General features: G+C 41.6%; 1 non-coding gene across 1 annotated transcript; it reads left to right on the forward strand.

Moving 5' to 3' along the window:
- Positions 1-1,829: 1,829 nt before the first annotated feature.
- On the forward strand, positions 1,830-1,937 carry LOC118147540 (U6 spliceosomal RNA). Its single transcript, XR_004733992.1, has one exon. It is a non-coding gene; the product is annotated as a U6 spliceosomal RNA (small nuclear RNA).
- Positions 1,938-16,318: the final 14,381 nt, after the last annotated feature.

Below are 16,318 nucleotides of genomic sequence, written 5' to 3' on the forward strand. Positions count from 1 at the left end.
CTACAGTTCTTCAGTTCACCTTAATAAGAGGAGGGCCTGCCTTGACCTTCCTTTCTCCCTACCTCGACCCTCTTTTGGTCTGGACCTGAGGCATCAGTACCTTAGCCTGCCGATAGAGAGGAAATATAGCGTGAGCTCCACCCCACGGCACAGGAGTTTGTACATGCTACTCTGGAAGCAGCTCGCAGTAAATCTGCAACCGCCTTGGTCAAGGAAGGTCCTATTACTAGTGCATTTGGGGCCTTGCCTTTTTATCTGCCCACTCTCCAGGACTGGGCTATAGGATGTCGCAGGCCCTTTTGTTTGCATCTGTTCTAGGGTTTCCCTCTCACTGGTGGGCTCACCCCAAGACAAGGCAAAAACAAGGCAAAACTCATCTCTTCCTTTCCTGATACTGACTTTTTGGCTTGGGGAGGTACCTGGAAGGCCGGTGCTCACCCACACCCGGCAGGTTTGAAATTTCTGCTCTAAGGCACTGGGCACAATCCCCAGGACTCCACTGGAATTACAAAAGATTTGCAAAGCTCTCTGCAGGAAACTCCTTTTTCTGACATTCAAGGTGTGTTTTCTGGTCTTTCATTTGGGAGACTGCCAAAGCAGATAAAAATCTATTCCCAAAGTACCCTAAAGCAGTCTTTCATTCCACCCACAGGAAATCACTGATAAAGAGGGCAGGGGGCTTGCTTTCTTCAATCCTTTTGGTCAGTAGAAAGCAACTCTTGAAGCCAGAATTAGCCTTTGCAAGCCTGTTTCTGGGCAAACCTATCTGCACCCTCTGCAGAATGCAGCTGGCAGTACCCAGAGCAGAGCAACGAACGCCCTGCTGAGAGCTGGGGATGGAAAACCATTTCAATATCCATATTTTAAAGCTTCTTTCTTTTTCTTTTTTTCTTTTTAAAAAATCAATCACTCTTTTAATGCCATGAAAATTCAACCAACTAATTTAAGGGTGTTTTCTGTTACGTTTTATCCATGCTTGGGAACAGGCATCATTGAGCGGAAGAGGAATCCTATCAAAAGGGTTCAAGTGATGCTGAAACAAGGTAGCTGACTGTCAGAGCCTGACAGGTGACACAGAAAGAACATCTTGGCCAGGTGCAGTGGCTCCCTCCTGTAACCTCAGCACTTTGGGAGGCTGAGGTGGGCAGATCACTTGAGGTTGGGAGTTCAAGACGAGCCTGGCCAACATAGTGAAACCCTGTCTCCACAGAGCGAGACTCTGTCTCAAAAAAAGAAAAAAAAGTCAGAACATCTAGAAGACAGGATCTAGGCCCTAGCAAGTTGGAAAACAAACTGCCTCACAGACTTGGGGAAACTCCATCTTCCCCAACTTAATGGGATCCCTCCAGAAGAGATTTAAGAAGGCAGGGTAGGTCTAGATCAGGAGCAAGCAAATCACAGCCCTTGGGCCAGATCCCATCCACTGCCTGTTTTTGCACAGCCTGAGTTAAGATTTTTTTTTTTTTTGAGACAGAGTCTTACTCATTTGCCCAGGCTGGAATGCAGTGGCGTGATCTCGGCTCACCACAACCTCTGCCTCCTGGGTTCAAGTGATTCTCCTGCCTCAGCCTCCCGAATAGGTGTGACTACAGGCACTTGCCACCATGCCTGGCTAATTTTTGTATTTTTAGTAGACACGGGTTTCCCTCTGTTGGTCAGGTTGGTCTTGAACTCCTGACCTTGTGATCCGCCAGCCGTGGCCTCCCAAAATGCGGGGATTATAGGCATGAGCCACCGTGCCCGGCCAAGAATGGTTTTTACATTGTTAAATGGTTGGAAGCAATCAGATGAGTACTCTTTATTTACACATAAAAATTATATAAAATTTTGTGCTCGCTTCGTCAGCACATATACTAAAATTGGAACGATATAGACAAGTTTAGCATGGCCCCTGCACAAATGTGAACACACAAATTCATGAAGCATTCCATATCTTGTTAATTAAGAAAAAGAAAATTATATAAAATTTAAATTTCATTGTCTATAAAGTTTTACCAGAACACAGCCTCTCTGATTCATTTTGTATATTGTCTATGTGTGCTTTGGCACCCATAGACACTGCACGGCTGAGTGGTAGAGAGAGGCCATGTACTCCTCAAAACCTAAAATGTGGCTGGGCATGGTAGCTCACGTCTGTAATCCCAGCACTTTGGGAGGCAGAGATGGGTTGATCATCTGACGTCAGGAGTTCGAGATCAGCCTGGCTAACATGATGAAACCCTGTCTTTGCTAAAAATACAAAGAATTAGCTGGGCATGGTAGTGGGCATCTGTGATCCCAACTACTCAGGAGGCTGAGGCAGGAGAACTGCTTGAATCCCGGGAGGCGGAGGTTGCAGTTAGCCGAGATCATGCCATTGCACTCCAGCCTGGGCAACAAGAGCAAAACTATGTCTAAAAAAATAATAAAAAGCCTAAAATGTCTACTTTCTGGCACTTAGAAAAAATGTGTCAAAGCTTGGACAGAATTGTAGATAAAATAAAGCCCTTGATTTGGCATAGCTAAAGCAGAATAGGTTTTACAGGTAGGCTCAATTCATGGTCCGTTAAAAACATTAACATAGCAAGACCTGATCTCTACAAATAAAAAATAAATAAACTAGCTGAACATGGGGGGATGTGTCCATAGTCCCACCTGTAGTCCCTTTTGAGTAGGAGGCTGAGGCAGGAGGATCATTTGAGCCCAGGAATTTGAGGTTGCAGAGAACCATGATAGTGCGGCTACACTCCAGTCTGGCAACAGAATGAGACCTTGTCTCTTACATATACATATATATATATTATCTATCTATCTATATAATATATATATACACATACAAATACACATAAATAATAAAATATATACAATAATATATATTGGTTATGAATAAATATACAATTATTTTATTTTCAAGAATATGTCAGTGAGATGTCTTGAGCCTCCATGGTCAAAGGTCATCTTTGCTTGCAATTTTTGTTTTCTTTTCCCTTAGCTACTTTTTTATTTCATGATAATGTTCTTAATTACTTTTAAAAGGAAAACATAAAACTTTTAGAACATGGGCAGCATTCAGAGACTTACTCAGTTCCCCCTTGCAGGCACCAGTGCCACCTAATTGTTTGCTCCACACAAAAGGTGGATCAGAGAAAATAGCTTCTTTATTCTTCCCTTTACATCATCTCCCCAGCACCTGGGGTGTCTGGATGCACGGAGACCGAGTACAACATGCATCTGATGATGGGTTACACCAAAGCGCACCAAGACCTAAATCCTTCCCAGATTTATGAAGATTTTCTATAGCTTAACTAGATTTCTAATTGTCCTGCCACCTGTACTGAAATGTACAGTATGTGTTAATCTCGAATTCTTTTCTGTTTCCATAATCTTGGTAAAGTTTCCTGCACTCAAATAGTAAATCCAGTTTGGTCCTTGGGCTTTAAAGAGGGAGCCAAATTCACTTTTATGATTTCCAGTATGAAGGCGTCTTTGGAGGCATTTGGGCATCTAAAAGCCCAGCACAATTTTGCTTTCCTGTGGTCCCTGTGCTGTGGCTTCCAGGTTGAAAACGTAAGTTCACAAGAGTCTGTTGCCTCATTCATTACATGATTTTTCAATCATTTCAGAAGAGTTTAGAAAGAAATAAGTAAGAGTTTCCACATCTTCAGCACACCAGGTGTTCTATTCTCCCCCAGAAAATGTTCGTTCGATGATGACTTGCTGGCTTGTTTATTTCCTGGTGGTATTGAGATTATAGGATGAAAAGGTAGACTCAGTACCTGTTAATGTAATCATTTTTCTGGACATTTTTAAAGGCAGCTCTATCTGAGTCTGTCATGTGAGCTTAGACTATATCAAGTTGAAATAATAACATTATTTGCCTTGCTATCTCACAGGGCTGTTTTCAGGAATTGAATGTGATAAAATATGTAACCATCTCTGAAAAGGTGAAGCCTTTTGCAAGTGAAAAGTACTCAGTCCTCTTTAAAATGAGGCTTTTTGGAGGGGTGAAAAGGGGTATACATATACACATCTTCAGTTGTAAGATGATTAAGTTCTGGCGATCTAATGTACAGCATAGCAACAGTAGTAAATAAGGTATTGTATTCTTAAAATTTGATCAGAGAGTAGTGTTAAGTGTTCTCCCCATACCAAGAAAAACAAAACTAGTTAACTAGGCGAAGTGATGGATATGTCAGTTTGATTGTAGTGATCAGATCACACTGTACATGTATATCAAAACATCACCTTGTGTACCTTAAATATACCCATTTTTATTTGTCAGTTATACCTCAATAACTGGGGTTTGGGTGAGGAAAGCAGGCTTCTTTTTCAGATTGTCACCTCCCTGTCAGCTACTTCCCTACGCCCAAAAGTTAAAGACAGTTTTTCTCTTTAGCTTACACCTTGAGTTTGTCTGTAGGCAAGTTGCTTCACTTGTCAGCTTCAGTTTCTTCTTCTGGAAAGTTTCATATAAAAAATGTATATTATATGTGTACGTTTGTAAGATGGTACATTGGAAGAAGCTGGGAAATTAGGACACAGGTATCTCCTCTCTGTACTATTTTTGCAACATTTTTTGTTGCTGTTTTATTTTGTCTTTTTTTTTCTAATGAGCATTATCATTCCATTTTTTTGCAACTTTCTATGAGTCTGTAATTTAGAATAAGAAGTTTCAAAAATAATGTGTAAAGCACCTGATACAATGCTCGGAAGTATTTTGGAAGTTCATTATTTTGTGCTATAAGCATTATGTAGAACAGAGTTTTATTATTATTTAATATTATTATCTAACCCCATAATAACTAATAATATTCGTTGGATGCCTACTCTGTGCTGGACACAATATTGAGGATTGTATTTTAAAATTCTGACAACATCCTTAAGTGGTAATTAAGGATTATCATTTCTATTTCATGAATGGGAAAGCCAGGGCATAGAGAAGGTAGGTAATTTGTCCAAGCTCACGAAGTTTAGAAGCTGAGGGAGCCAGGTACAAATTCAGATGGTCTGACTCCACAGTTCTCGTTCAAAAACAGATCATGATTTAGTCATTTGTGGGATTTTAGGCAAGATCAAATCTCTGGATGGGAAACCTGTGCCTCTGCCCTCTTATTTCCTGACTTGACTTCACAGTGTTCCCTGCCCGGTGGGTGAAGGATTCTACTTGATGAGATTTTGAGATTCCTTAGAACCCCTACCCCTTTCCAATAATTTACCTTACCCAACTCTCAAGCTGGTGGAACGCCAACTGATAAGATGCTCCTTCAGTTATGATAGTGGTTCCCTCATGGGGATGTCAGACGAAAAGCGCAGCTTCCCTGGTCTCTAAGCTGAAGAGATCTGGCCTGTTACCCTGGAACCTGTTTTTTTGTTTGTTTGTTTTTTGTTTTTTGAGGCAGAGTCTCCCTCTGTCACCCAGGTTGGAGTGCCACAATCTCGGCTCACTGCAAACTTCACCTCCTGGGTTCAAGCAATTCTCCTGCCTCAGCCTCCTGAGTAGCTGGAATTACAGGCATGCACCATGACACCCAGCTAATTTTTTATATTTTTGGTAGAGACAGGGTTTCACCATATTGGCCAGGCTCGTCTTGAACTCTTGACCTCAGGCGATCTGCCCAGCTCAGCCTCCAAAAGTGCTGGGATTACAGGCATGAACTGCTACACTCAGCCTTCCCAGAGCCTGTATTCTTTATTTGGTCTGCAGATAAATTCTTTTCTTTATTTTTTATTTATATAGAGATGGGGTCTCACTATGTTGCCCAGACTGAACTCAAACTCCTAGGCTCAAGCAATCCCCCAACTCAGCCTCCCAAAATGCTGGGATTACAGGTGTTAGCCCCCACACCCAGCCAGATAAATTATTATCTTTAGCCAGATTTGGGAAATCATGATTTAAGATTATGATTTCCAAAGATACCTGCTACAAAGCCATTTCGGGGCATGGGTTGTTATAGCAAGCTCTAAAATCTCACTGAGATTTTCAGACATGTGTGGCTTTGGGAGCAGACAGTCCTCCATTCTAATCCACTCTTCTGTTTTTGTATTTTGCAATTTCTTTAAAATGGAAACCGGCTGGGTGCAGTGGCTCAGGCCTATAATCCCAGCACTTTGGGAGGCCATGGTCGGGGACAGATCAACTGAGGTCAGGAGTTTGAGACGAGCCTGGCCAACACAGCAAAATCTCTTTTTACTAAAATACAAAAATTAGCCGGGTGTGATAGCGCACACCTGTATTGCAGCTAGTTGGGAGGCTGAAGCAGGAGAATTGCTTGAACCTGGGAGACAGAGGCTACAGTCAGCCAAGATTGTGCCACTACACACTAGCCTGGGTGAAAGAACAAGACTCTATCTCAAAGATAACAAAATAAAATAAAATGGAAGCAATTCAACCCACCTCACAGTGCTGCTGTGAAGATTAGTGTTAATGTCATAGGAACTATTGTGCTTTGTGCATTATCATTGCTGTTATTAATTTACCATCTACTACCATATAAATAGGGTTGAATTATCAGCCAAGCAGCCACCTTGAATGGTAGAGAGACAGGCCCTGAGGAAAGGCCAATGGATTCTGTTGCCCAGGCTGGAATGCAATGGCACCAAAATGGCTCACTGCAGCCTCTACCTCCTTCCTGGGCTCTGACAATCCACTAGCCTCAGGCTCCTGAGTAGCTGGGACTGCAGAAGCATGCAACCATGCCTGGCTGGTACGTTCAATTTTGATTAAATGGAGAAAGGTTTCCAGAGTGAGGAGCAACAGGTCCAGGTGGGAGATACAGTAGAAGTTTTTAGCAAGTGAAAACTAATCCAACGGGAAAGCTACTCTGCAGAGACACAAGTCTTACTTAACAAGCCTCGTCTCTTTAAAAGGCCAACAGCCCAGGTGCAGTGGCTCATGCCTATAATCCCAGCACTTTGGGAGGCCAAGGTGGGCAGATTGCTAGAGCTCAGGAGTTCAAAACCAGCCTCAGCAATATGGTGTGAAAGCCTGTCTTTACAAAAAATTAGCCAGGTGTGGTTGTATGCCTCTAGTCCCAGCTACTGGGGAGGCAGAAGTAAGAGCATCACATGAGACTGGGAGGTAGGGGCTATAGTGAGAAGAGATCACACCACTGTACTCCAGCATGGGTGACAGAGGGAGACCCTGTCTCAAAATAAAATGAAATAGAATAGGCCAACAGTGGTCAGTAGGGAGGTTGATGATGAATAATCACAAACTTATTACCACTGTTAAAATAAAGACTTAAGCAAACCAAGTCCACTAACTTTGGAGTAATGATGTCTTTGCATATAAGTACCTAGATTTTCTTTTTTAATTAAATTTTTTCTACATAAAGACGGGGTTTCACCATGTTGGTCAGGCTGGTCTTGAACTCCTGACCTCAGGTGGTCCGCCTACCTTGGCCTCCAAAGTGCTTGGATTACAGGCATTAGCCACCACGCCCAGCCGAGTACCTACATTTTCACCACCCTATTGGTGCCAGAAATGACTCTGCCTTTAGCCTCTTGCCTCCAGGGATGTGGTCCCATGCTTATGGGCCTTGATAGGCTGCATCATCATGACATTGTTCTTGGAAGTAGTGAATTTCCTGCCATGTCTATCTTAATCATATCTCAATCTGCACACCTACAGCAGACATTTCTCATTCTCTCAAGCAGAAGTAAGCCTCAGAAGACACTCAAGTTGCTCAAGTAAAACAGCAATTTGATGGCCATTTAAAGCTTTGATATCTAAATTTAACCTCAGATAAGCAAGGTAAACAACCAAGTATCTATACTGGTAGGTACTATCCCATTTAATTTTTTAAAAACTACTTTTGTATTTTACGAATTGAAACCAAATTCCTGAGGACTAACTTTTATTTATTTTTTTTTTTTTTGAGACAGAGTTTCACTCTTGTCATCCAGGTTGGAGTGCAATGGCACCATCTCCGCTCACCACAACCTCCGCCTCCCGGGTTGAAGCGATTCCCCTGCCTCAGCCTCCCAAGTAGCTGGGATTATAGGCATGTGCCACCACGCCCCGGCTAATTTTGTATTTTTGGTAGAAACCATGTTGGTCAGGCTGGTCTCAAACTCCTGACCTCAGGTAATCCACCCGCCTCAGCCTCCCAAAGTGCTGGGATCAGCATGAGCCATGGTGCCCGGCCTTTAGAGAATTCTTTATACATTCTGGATATAAGTTCATTTTTGGATGTGTGATTTGCAGACCCTTTATTACAGTCTGTTGTTTGTCTTTTTATTCTCTTAACAGAATCTTTCATAGAGCAAAGCTTTTAATTTTGATGAAGAGCAATTCATTGTTTTTTTTTTTTTTTTCAACTTATAAATCATACCTTCATTGTTATGTCTGAGAACTCTTTACCTAATCCTAGGTTATGAAGATTTTCTTCTAAGAGCTGTATGGTTGTTTGGGAGCATGATCCATTTTGAGTTAATTTTTGCATAAGGTGTGAGGTTATGTCAAGGTTTTTGTTTGTTTTTTTGAGACAGCATCTCACTATATTGCTCAGGCTAAGTTAAGTGGCATGATCATTGCTCACTGCAGCCTCAATCTCCTGGACTCAAGCAATCCTTCTACTTCCTGAGCAGCTGGGACCATGGGCATGCACCACCATGTCCACTTAATTTTTTATTTAATCTTTTAATTTTAATTTTAATTTTTAGATGGAGTCTTGTTCTGAGGCCCAGGCTATAGGCTTACTGCAGCCTCCACCTCCCAGGTTTAAGTGATTCTTCTGCCTCTGCCTCTTGAGTAGCTGAGATTACAGGCATGCACCACCATACCTGGCTAATTTTGTATTTTTAGTAGCGACTGGGTTTCTCCATGTTGGCCAGGTTGGTCTCAAACTCCTGACCTCAAGTGATCTGCCCACCTCAGCCTCCCAGAGTGCTGGTATTACAGGAATGAGTCACTGTGCCTGCCCAATTTTTTATATTTTATAGAAATGGGGTCTTGCCATGTTGCCTAGGCTGATCTCAAATTCCTGGACTCAAGTGATCCTCCCACCTCATCCTCCGAAAGTGTTGGGATCCTGGGATTATAGTTATGAGCCACTGCACCTGGCCAATGTTCTTTTTTAACCTATGAATACCCCATTGTTTCAAGACTATTTATTATAAAAGTTATCCTTCCTCCATTGAATCCCTTTTGTGCCTTTGTCAAAAATCTGTTGGTGAATATATGGGCCTATTTTTGTACTCTGTTCTGTTCCAATGATCACAAGTATCTGTTTCTCTGCTAGCACCACACTGTCTTAATTACTGTTACCATATAATAAGTAAGTCTTAAGATCAGGAAATTTGATTCCTCCCATTTTATTCTTTTTCAAAATTGTTTTAGCTATTCTAGTTCCTTTGTCTCTCTGTAAAAATTTCAGAGTCAGCTTCTCTACATCTACAAAAAATCCTGTTGAGGCTTTGGTAGATCAGTTTGGAGACCATCGACACTTATGGTTAGTCTTCCAACTAATGAACATGGTATGTCTCATTTATTTAGGCGTTTTAAAAACCTTTTTCACCTGTATTTTACAGTTTCTATTATACAGATGCTGTGTATGTTTTGTTAGATTTATACACAGTATTTCCTCTAGTTTTGAGCAATTATAAATGGTATTGTGCTTTAATTTCTGGTTTTTTTTTTTGTTTTTTTTTTGAGACGGAGTTTTGCTCTTGTTACCCAGGCTGGAGTGCAATGGCACGATCTCGGCTCACCGCAACCTCCACCTCCTGGGTTCAGGCACTTCTCCTGCCTCAGCCTCCTGAGTAGCTGGGATTACAGGCACACACCACCATGCCCAGCTAATTTTTTTTTTGTATTTTTAGTAGCGACGGGGTTTCACCATGTTGACCAGGATGGTCTCGATCTCTTGACCTCGTGATCCACCCGCCTCAGCCTCCAAAAGTGCTGGGATTACAGGCTTGAGCCACTGAGCCCGGCCTAATTTCTGTTTTCAATTGCTCATCACTAGTATATGCTTGTTAGCATGACTCCTTTTTGTATGTTGACTTTGAATCCTGAAAACCTAAATTCACTTGTTAGTTCTTGGCATTTTTCTCTTTTGGTGGATTCCTTGGGATTCTCCAGACAATCCTTCCTCAACAAATAGAGGCAGTTTATTTCTTCCTTTCCAACATGTGTGTCTTTAATTTCCTTTTAATTCATAGGCATATACACTTGTTTGTTCATTTTCCAGTTGTTGAAAACCTGATTTTTATTTTATTCTAGGTACCTCTTCTGATGTCATCATAAGCCTACGCTCTTTATCCAGATCTCTAGGATGCAGTCATATGTTGAAATTCTAAACTTTTTGGATTTTATTTTATTACTTGTTTATTTATTTATTTTTGAGACAAAGTCTCACTCTGTCACCCAGGCTGGAGTTTAGTGACGCAATCTCGGCTCACTGCAAACTCTGCCTCCTGGGTTCAAGTGATTTTCCTGACTTAGCCTCCCGAGTAGCTGGGATTAAGGCATCTGCCACCACATCCGGCTAATTTTTGTATTTTTAGTAGAGGTGGGGTTTCACCATGTTAGCCAGGCTGGTCTTAAATTCCCAGTCTCAGGTGATCCACCCACCTTGGCCACCCAAAGTGTGGGATTACAGGCATGAGCTACTGTACCCGACCTAATTTTTTTAATTTTAGAAAGATTGTTTCAAAAAAATTAACCAGGAATGAATGGTGCCAGCCTGTGGTCTCAGCTACTCAGGAGGCTGAGGTGGGAGGATCACTTGAGTCCAGGAGTTTAAGGATGCAGTGAACTATGATCACACCACTGCACTCCAGCTTGAGTGACAGAGTAAGACTGTCTCCAAAAAAAAAATAAAAGAAAAGAAAGGTTGTTCGTAGTATCTGTAAGAGTCAGGGTTCCCTAGAGGGACAGAAATAACAGGTTGGGATTTTAGATATATGTATCTAAAATTTTAATATATGTGTGTGTGCATCTGTGCATTATAAATGTATAAAACAGGCAGGGCTCAGTGGCTCATGCCTGTAATCCAAGCACTTTGGAGGCCAAGGTGGGTGGATCACCTGAGGTTGGGAGTTCAATACCAGCCTGACCAACACGGTGAAACCCCATCTTAAAATAAAAATAAATAAATAAATAAACGTATAAACAGGCTGATACAGTGTATTGGATCCAGGTGGGAAGTGAATCTTTAATGTATTGGATCCAGTCTGTTAGTGTTAGTGAATCTTTTATATATATATGTATGTATATATATGTGTGTGTGTGTGTATATATATATATATATGTAAAGGGGAGTTTGTTAAATATTAACTTAGACAATCACAAGGACCCACAATAGTCTGCTGCAAGCTTGAGGAACAAGAAGAGCCAGTCTGAGTCTCAAAACTGAAGAACTTGGAGTCCATGTTTGAGGACAGGAAGCATCCACCATGGGAGAAAGATGTAAGCTGGGAGGCTAGGCCTGTCTCAGTTTTTCACATTTGTCTGCCTCCTTTATATTCACTAGCAGCTGATTAGATTGCGCCCACCAGATTAAGAGTGGGTCTATCTTCCCCAGTCTACTCACTGACTCGAATGTTAGTCTCCTTTGGCAACACCCTCATAGACACACCCAGGATCAATACTTTGCATCATTCAATTCAATCAAATTGGCACTCAGTACTGACTATCATAGCATCTACTGCAATTTCATAACGCTTCCAATGGGTCTAGGGTAGCACCCTGTAATCAGACATACTAACTTTTTTTGCAAAGAAAATGAATATTCACACAAAGTAAGATAAATAAAGTCTACAAATAGTTTTACATCAGTCCTGGTCAGGTTTTGCTGCAAATGAGTTTGTGCTAAACTTAGGGGAAAAAAATCTTTCTGTTTTGAGAAACTTTTGGATTTAAGAATTGCAGAAAAGAGACAGTGAATCTATTATTTGACTTGGAATTTGCTGTTTCTCTGGATTTCTTTTTCTTCACCTGTAGATTTTTTTTTTTTTTTTTTTTTTTTTTTTTGAGACAAAGTTTCACCCTTGTTGCCCAGTCTGGAGTGCAATGGGGCGATCTTGGCTCACCACAACCTCTGCCTTCTGGGTTCAAGCGATTCTCCTGCCTCAACCTCTTGAGTAGCTGGGATTACAAGCACGTACCACCAAGCCTGGCTAATTTTGTATTTTTAGTAGAGATGGAGTTTTTCCACATTGGTCAGACTGGTCTCGAACTCCTAGTCTCAGGTGATCCTCCCGCCTCAGCCTCCCAAAGTGCTGGGATTATAGGCGTGAGCCACGGCACCTGTAGTTTTTTTTTTTTTTATAAAGACAGGGTTTCACCATGTTGGTCAGGCTGGTCTTGAACGCCCGACCTCAGGTGATCTGCCCGCCTTGGCCTCCAAAGTGCGTGAGCCACTACAGGCGTGAGCCACCATGCCTGGCCACCTGTAGTTTTTGACTGAATATGTTTGGAGTTTCTCTTCTCATTCATCTGTTTTTGTTGTACATTCTGTCTTCTGGGAATTCTCCATGATTTCTGGTCTGTTACTGACATCTATTCTCATTTGCTATAATAAACTTATCTTTCTTTAAGCCACTTTTCTGTCATTTTAAGGGATTTGGGGTTGGTGAGTATAAGAGGTGTGTTTGCACTTGCCACCTGAATCCAATATACCATATCAGCCTGCTTTCTGCTTTATGCATTCATGATGCACAGATGCACACACACAATGTTTTTTTAGAATGATCATGTGCTACTTTTGGAATCAATAAGTAAACATGGTCTTAAGCAGTTATGAATAGGATCCCGCCACCCTACAGCAAGGCATATACTGGCTATTCTACTTGTAAGAGAATGGAGGAAATATAGAGGGAAGGGGCGTGCCCAACAGAGCTGGGTCTCTTGCCACAGCTTCACCACTTCACAAGATATGGGACTGAAGGAGGCAGAAAAACACCAAATGGAAGCTCACTGCAACCTCTGCCTCCTGGGTTTGAGCAATTCTCTGCCTCAGGCTCCTAAGTAGCTGGAATTACAGGTGCCTGCCACCATGCCTAGCTAATTTTTTTGTATTTTTAGTAGAGGTGGGGTTTCACCATCTTGGCCTCAAGCACCATCTTGAGCTCCTGACCTCTACTGCACCCGACGACTGTGTTTTATTACTTTTCCATATTTTCCAAATTTTCTCTGGTGACCATGTAGACTCTATTTCTTTTTTTTAAATTTTATTTTATAAAAAAAAGAATTTAAAAAAACACAAAAAGATGGGGTTTCACCATGTTGGCCAGGATGGTCTCGATCTCTTGACCTCATGATCCACCCGCCTCGGTCTTCCAAAGTGCTGGGATTACAGGTGTGAGCCACTGTGCCCGACTCTATTTCTTTTTAAATTATTAAACATTCATTATGGCTTGGTTAAAAATTGATAATTTGATTCTTATCTCTGCTTTTTTATTCAATCCATTGTACTACTTTTTTTTTTTTTTTTTTTTTAAGATGGAGTCTTGCTCTGTTGCCCAGGCTGGAGTGCAGTGGTATGATCTCGCCTTCCCCGGTTCAAGGGATTCTCCTGCCTCAGCCTCCTGAGTAGCTGGGATTACAGGCATGAGCCACCACGCCTGGCTAATTTCTGTATTTTTAGTAGAGATGGGGTTTCACCATGTTGGTCAAACTTTTGTACTGTGTTTTATTGCTAAATTATAGAAAGAAATTCATGATGTTTTGAGCTGAGTGACTTTTTAAAAAAGAAAAATCCAGCCTCACATGAGTATACAGTTCAAAAGGTAAAAACTCACAGATACCCCTGCAAAACTTTCAGAATTTCCAGGGTTCTTTGCCCAGAATTTGACAATTATTTTTCTTTTTTTTTTCTTTTTGAGACAGAGTTTTGCTCTTGTTGCCTAGGCTGGAGTGCAATGGTGTGATCTTGCTCACCACAACTTTTGCCTCCAGGTTCAAGCAATTCTCCTATCTCAGCCTCCCAGGTAGCTGAGACTACAGGTGCCCGCTACCATACCTGGCTAATGTTTGTATTTTCAGTAGAGCCGGGCTTTCACCATATTGGTCAGGCTGGTCTCGAACTCCTGACCTCACGTGATCCACTCACCTCAGTCTTCCAAAGTGCTGGGATTACAGGTGTGAGCCACCGCTCAGGCCAACACTTTTTCTTTTTTAGAGTAAGATTAAGGTGCACTTTATACTTTTTGTTAAATGTACAGTTTAATGATTTTTAGTATATCCATGGAGTTGTGTAACAAATACCATAATCAATTTTAGAATACTTTCTTTATTTTGGAGATGGAGTCTCACTCTGTCACTCAGGCTGGAGTGCAGTGTCGTGATCTCGGCTCACTGCAACCTCCGCTTCCCGGCTTTACACAATTCTCCTGCCTAAGCCTCCCAAGTAGCTGGGATTACAGGTGCCCGCCACCACGCCCAGCTAATTTTTGTATTTTTAGTAGAGACTGGGTTTCGCTGTGTTGGCCAGGCTAGTCTTGAACTCCTGACCTCAGTTCTGCCTTGGCCTCCCAAAGTGCTAGGATTACAGTCCTGAGCCACTGCGCCTGGCCATAGAACATTTTCATCACTTCAAACATAAATGTCACATCTGTTAGCTATCCACCCCTCAACCATTTATGTTCCCCACCCTGAAGCAACCACTAATCTTTCTCTCTATATCTGCCCATTATAAATATTTTATATAAATAAAATAATATGCATTTTGTGTGTGTGACAGAATTCTTAGCATGTTTTGAAAGTTCACCCATGTTATAACAACTATCAGTACTTGATTTCCTTTTATGATCAAACACTATTCTGTTGTATGGATGTGCCACATGTGTTTATTTATCAGCTGATGCACAGTTGTGTTGTGTTCACTTCCTATTATAATACTGCTCTAAATATTCAGCTACAGCTTTCTGTGTGAACGTAAGTTTTCATTTCTCTTGGATATGTATCTAGAAGTGGAATTGCTAGATCAAGAAGTAACTCTATGTTAAACCATTTGAGAAACTTACAGATTATTTTTCAAAATGACTGCACCATTTCACATTCACAGCAGCAGTGAAGGTAACCACATAGACTTCCACAATAAAAGACATTTGTATTTTCTGTTTCAGGAGAAAGGAAAGAAACATTGAAAAATAGTTGTGGGTTCTAATTTTGTGTTTTCTGCAAAGAGGAAGTCACTTTGTTTTTATCAGTAAAATGGGAACAACCAAGAGTACCATCTGGAATTTCTGACCAGCACAACAGGTCTGTACTTGCTAAATACCATGAACAGAATTCTTTCACGGAAGCTCTTTGAACCTGAAACTGAGTAGTACTCAGTGACCATGGGTCCTCAATCTTAGGAAAGCCTTAATCATCCTTGGCCAGGGAGGCAGAACCGATACAGGAGTATGTGGGGTCTGCCCCCAACCCTCAATTAAAGGGCAGTTTATGCAACATGCCTTCTTTTTGAATCAGAGCCAGGGTCATTGTTGGGCTGAGGTAACATTAATTATTTTTCCGCTTGTCGGATTCCATGAAAAAGATGTGAAAATGGCCTGTTTGTGAAAGAGTGCAGGCAGAGGCTGTGAGCTGATTATGTCAAACCTAGTCAAAGCCTCCTTGGTGTGGGAGATTGTAATCAACAAAGCATGGCGGCATCTGCGCCCAGTTCAGGAGGAGCCCCATCAGCCTGGCTCCCCAGTGGAGACAGGAAGCCAGCTTTAACCCTTGCTGGGCTGAACTGGATTGACTATGTAAAGAAAATGTACTCTCACATCAATTTCCCAGTATATGTTTAGGGGACAGGGAAATGAAGGAGGTAATTATCCTTGTTTTGGGGGTGGGAAAAGCATTCAATTGCTCCCCTGATAGAGAAGCATCAATTCTTTCTGTGACTTGGGTAGCTATACTGATAGGTTAAGGCATAGAACTGCAAATCTTGAAAGATGCAGAAATAAACTGGGAACCAAAAGTCTGAAAAAGAACTTAGACTTAGCTAGCAGGGTGCCCCAGACTTTCTACACAGATGGGGCTCATGGCCTGTGCTCTGTTAGAAAGACATGTCCCAAAGTGGCAATGGACCTGCACTCACTTTATGCCAGGTTGAGATTTCTCAGTTATCCTTGTCAGAGAACTGAGTGGGGTAGCTAATGATGCTATGGGCAAACTAAAGCCGCTCACCCAACCCTGCTGTGCCCTGCTCCTGCCCTTGGCAGTCCACCCTTAGATCCAATGTTATCAATCCCTTTGCACCCAGTTTTCTTTTTCATAACCAATATTTGTTACGTCTTCTTTCCTTTTCTGAAATGAAATATATCCATGATAAAGCTTATTTATATATATGGCTATAAAAGAACAATATGCTGTAAACATAAAATAAATTGTTACTGGTCT

The sequence above is a fragment of the Callithrix jacchus genome, chromosome 14 (assembly GCF_049354715.1).
Source record: "Callithrix jacchus isolate 240 chromosome 14, calJac240_pri, whole genome shotgun sequence".
NCBI classification, from domain to species: Eukaryota; Metazoa; Chordata; class Mammalia; order Primates; family Cebidae; genus Callithrix; species Callithrix jacchus.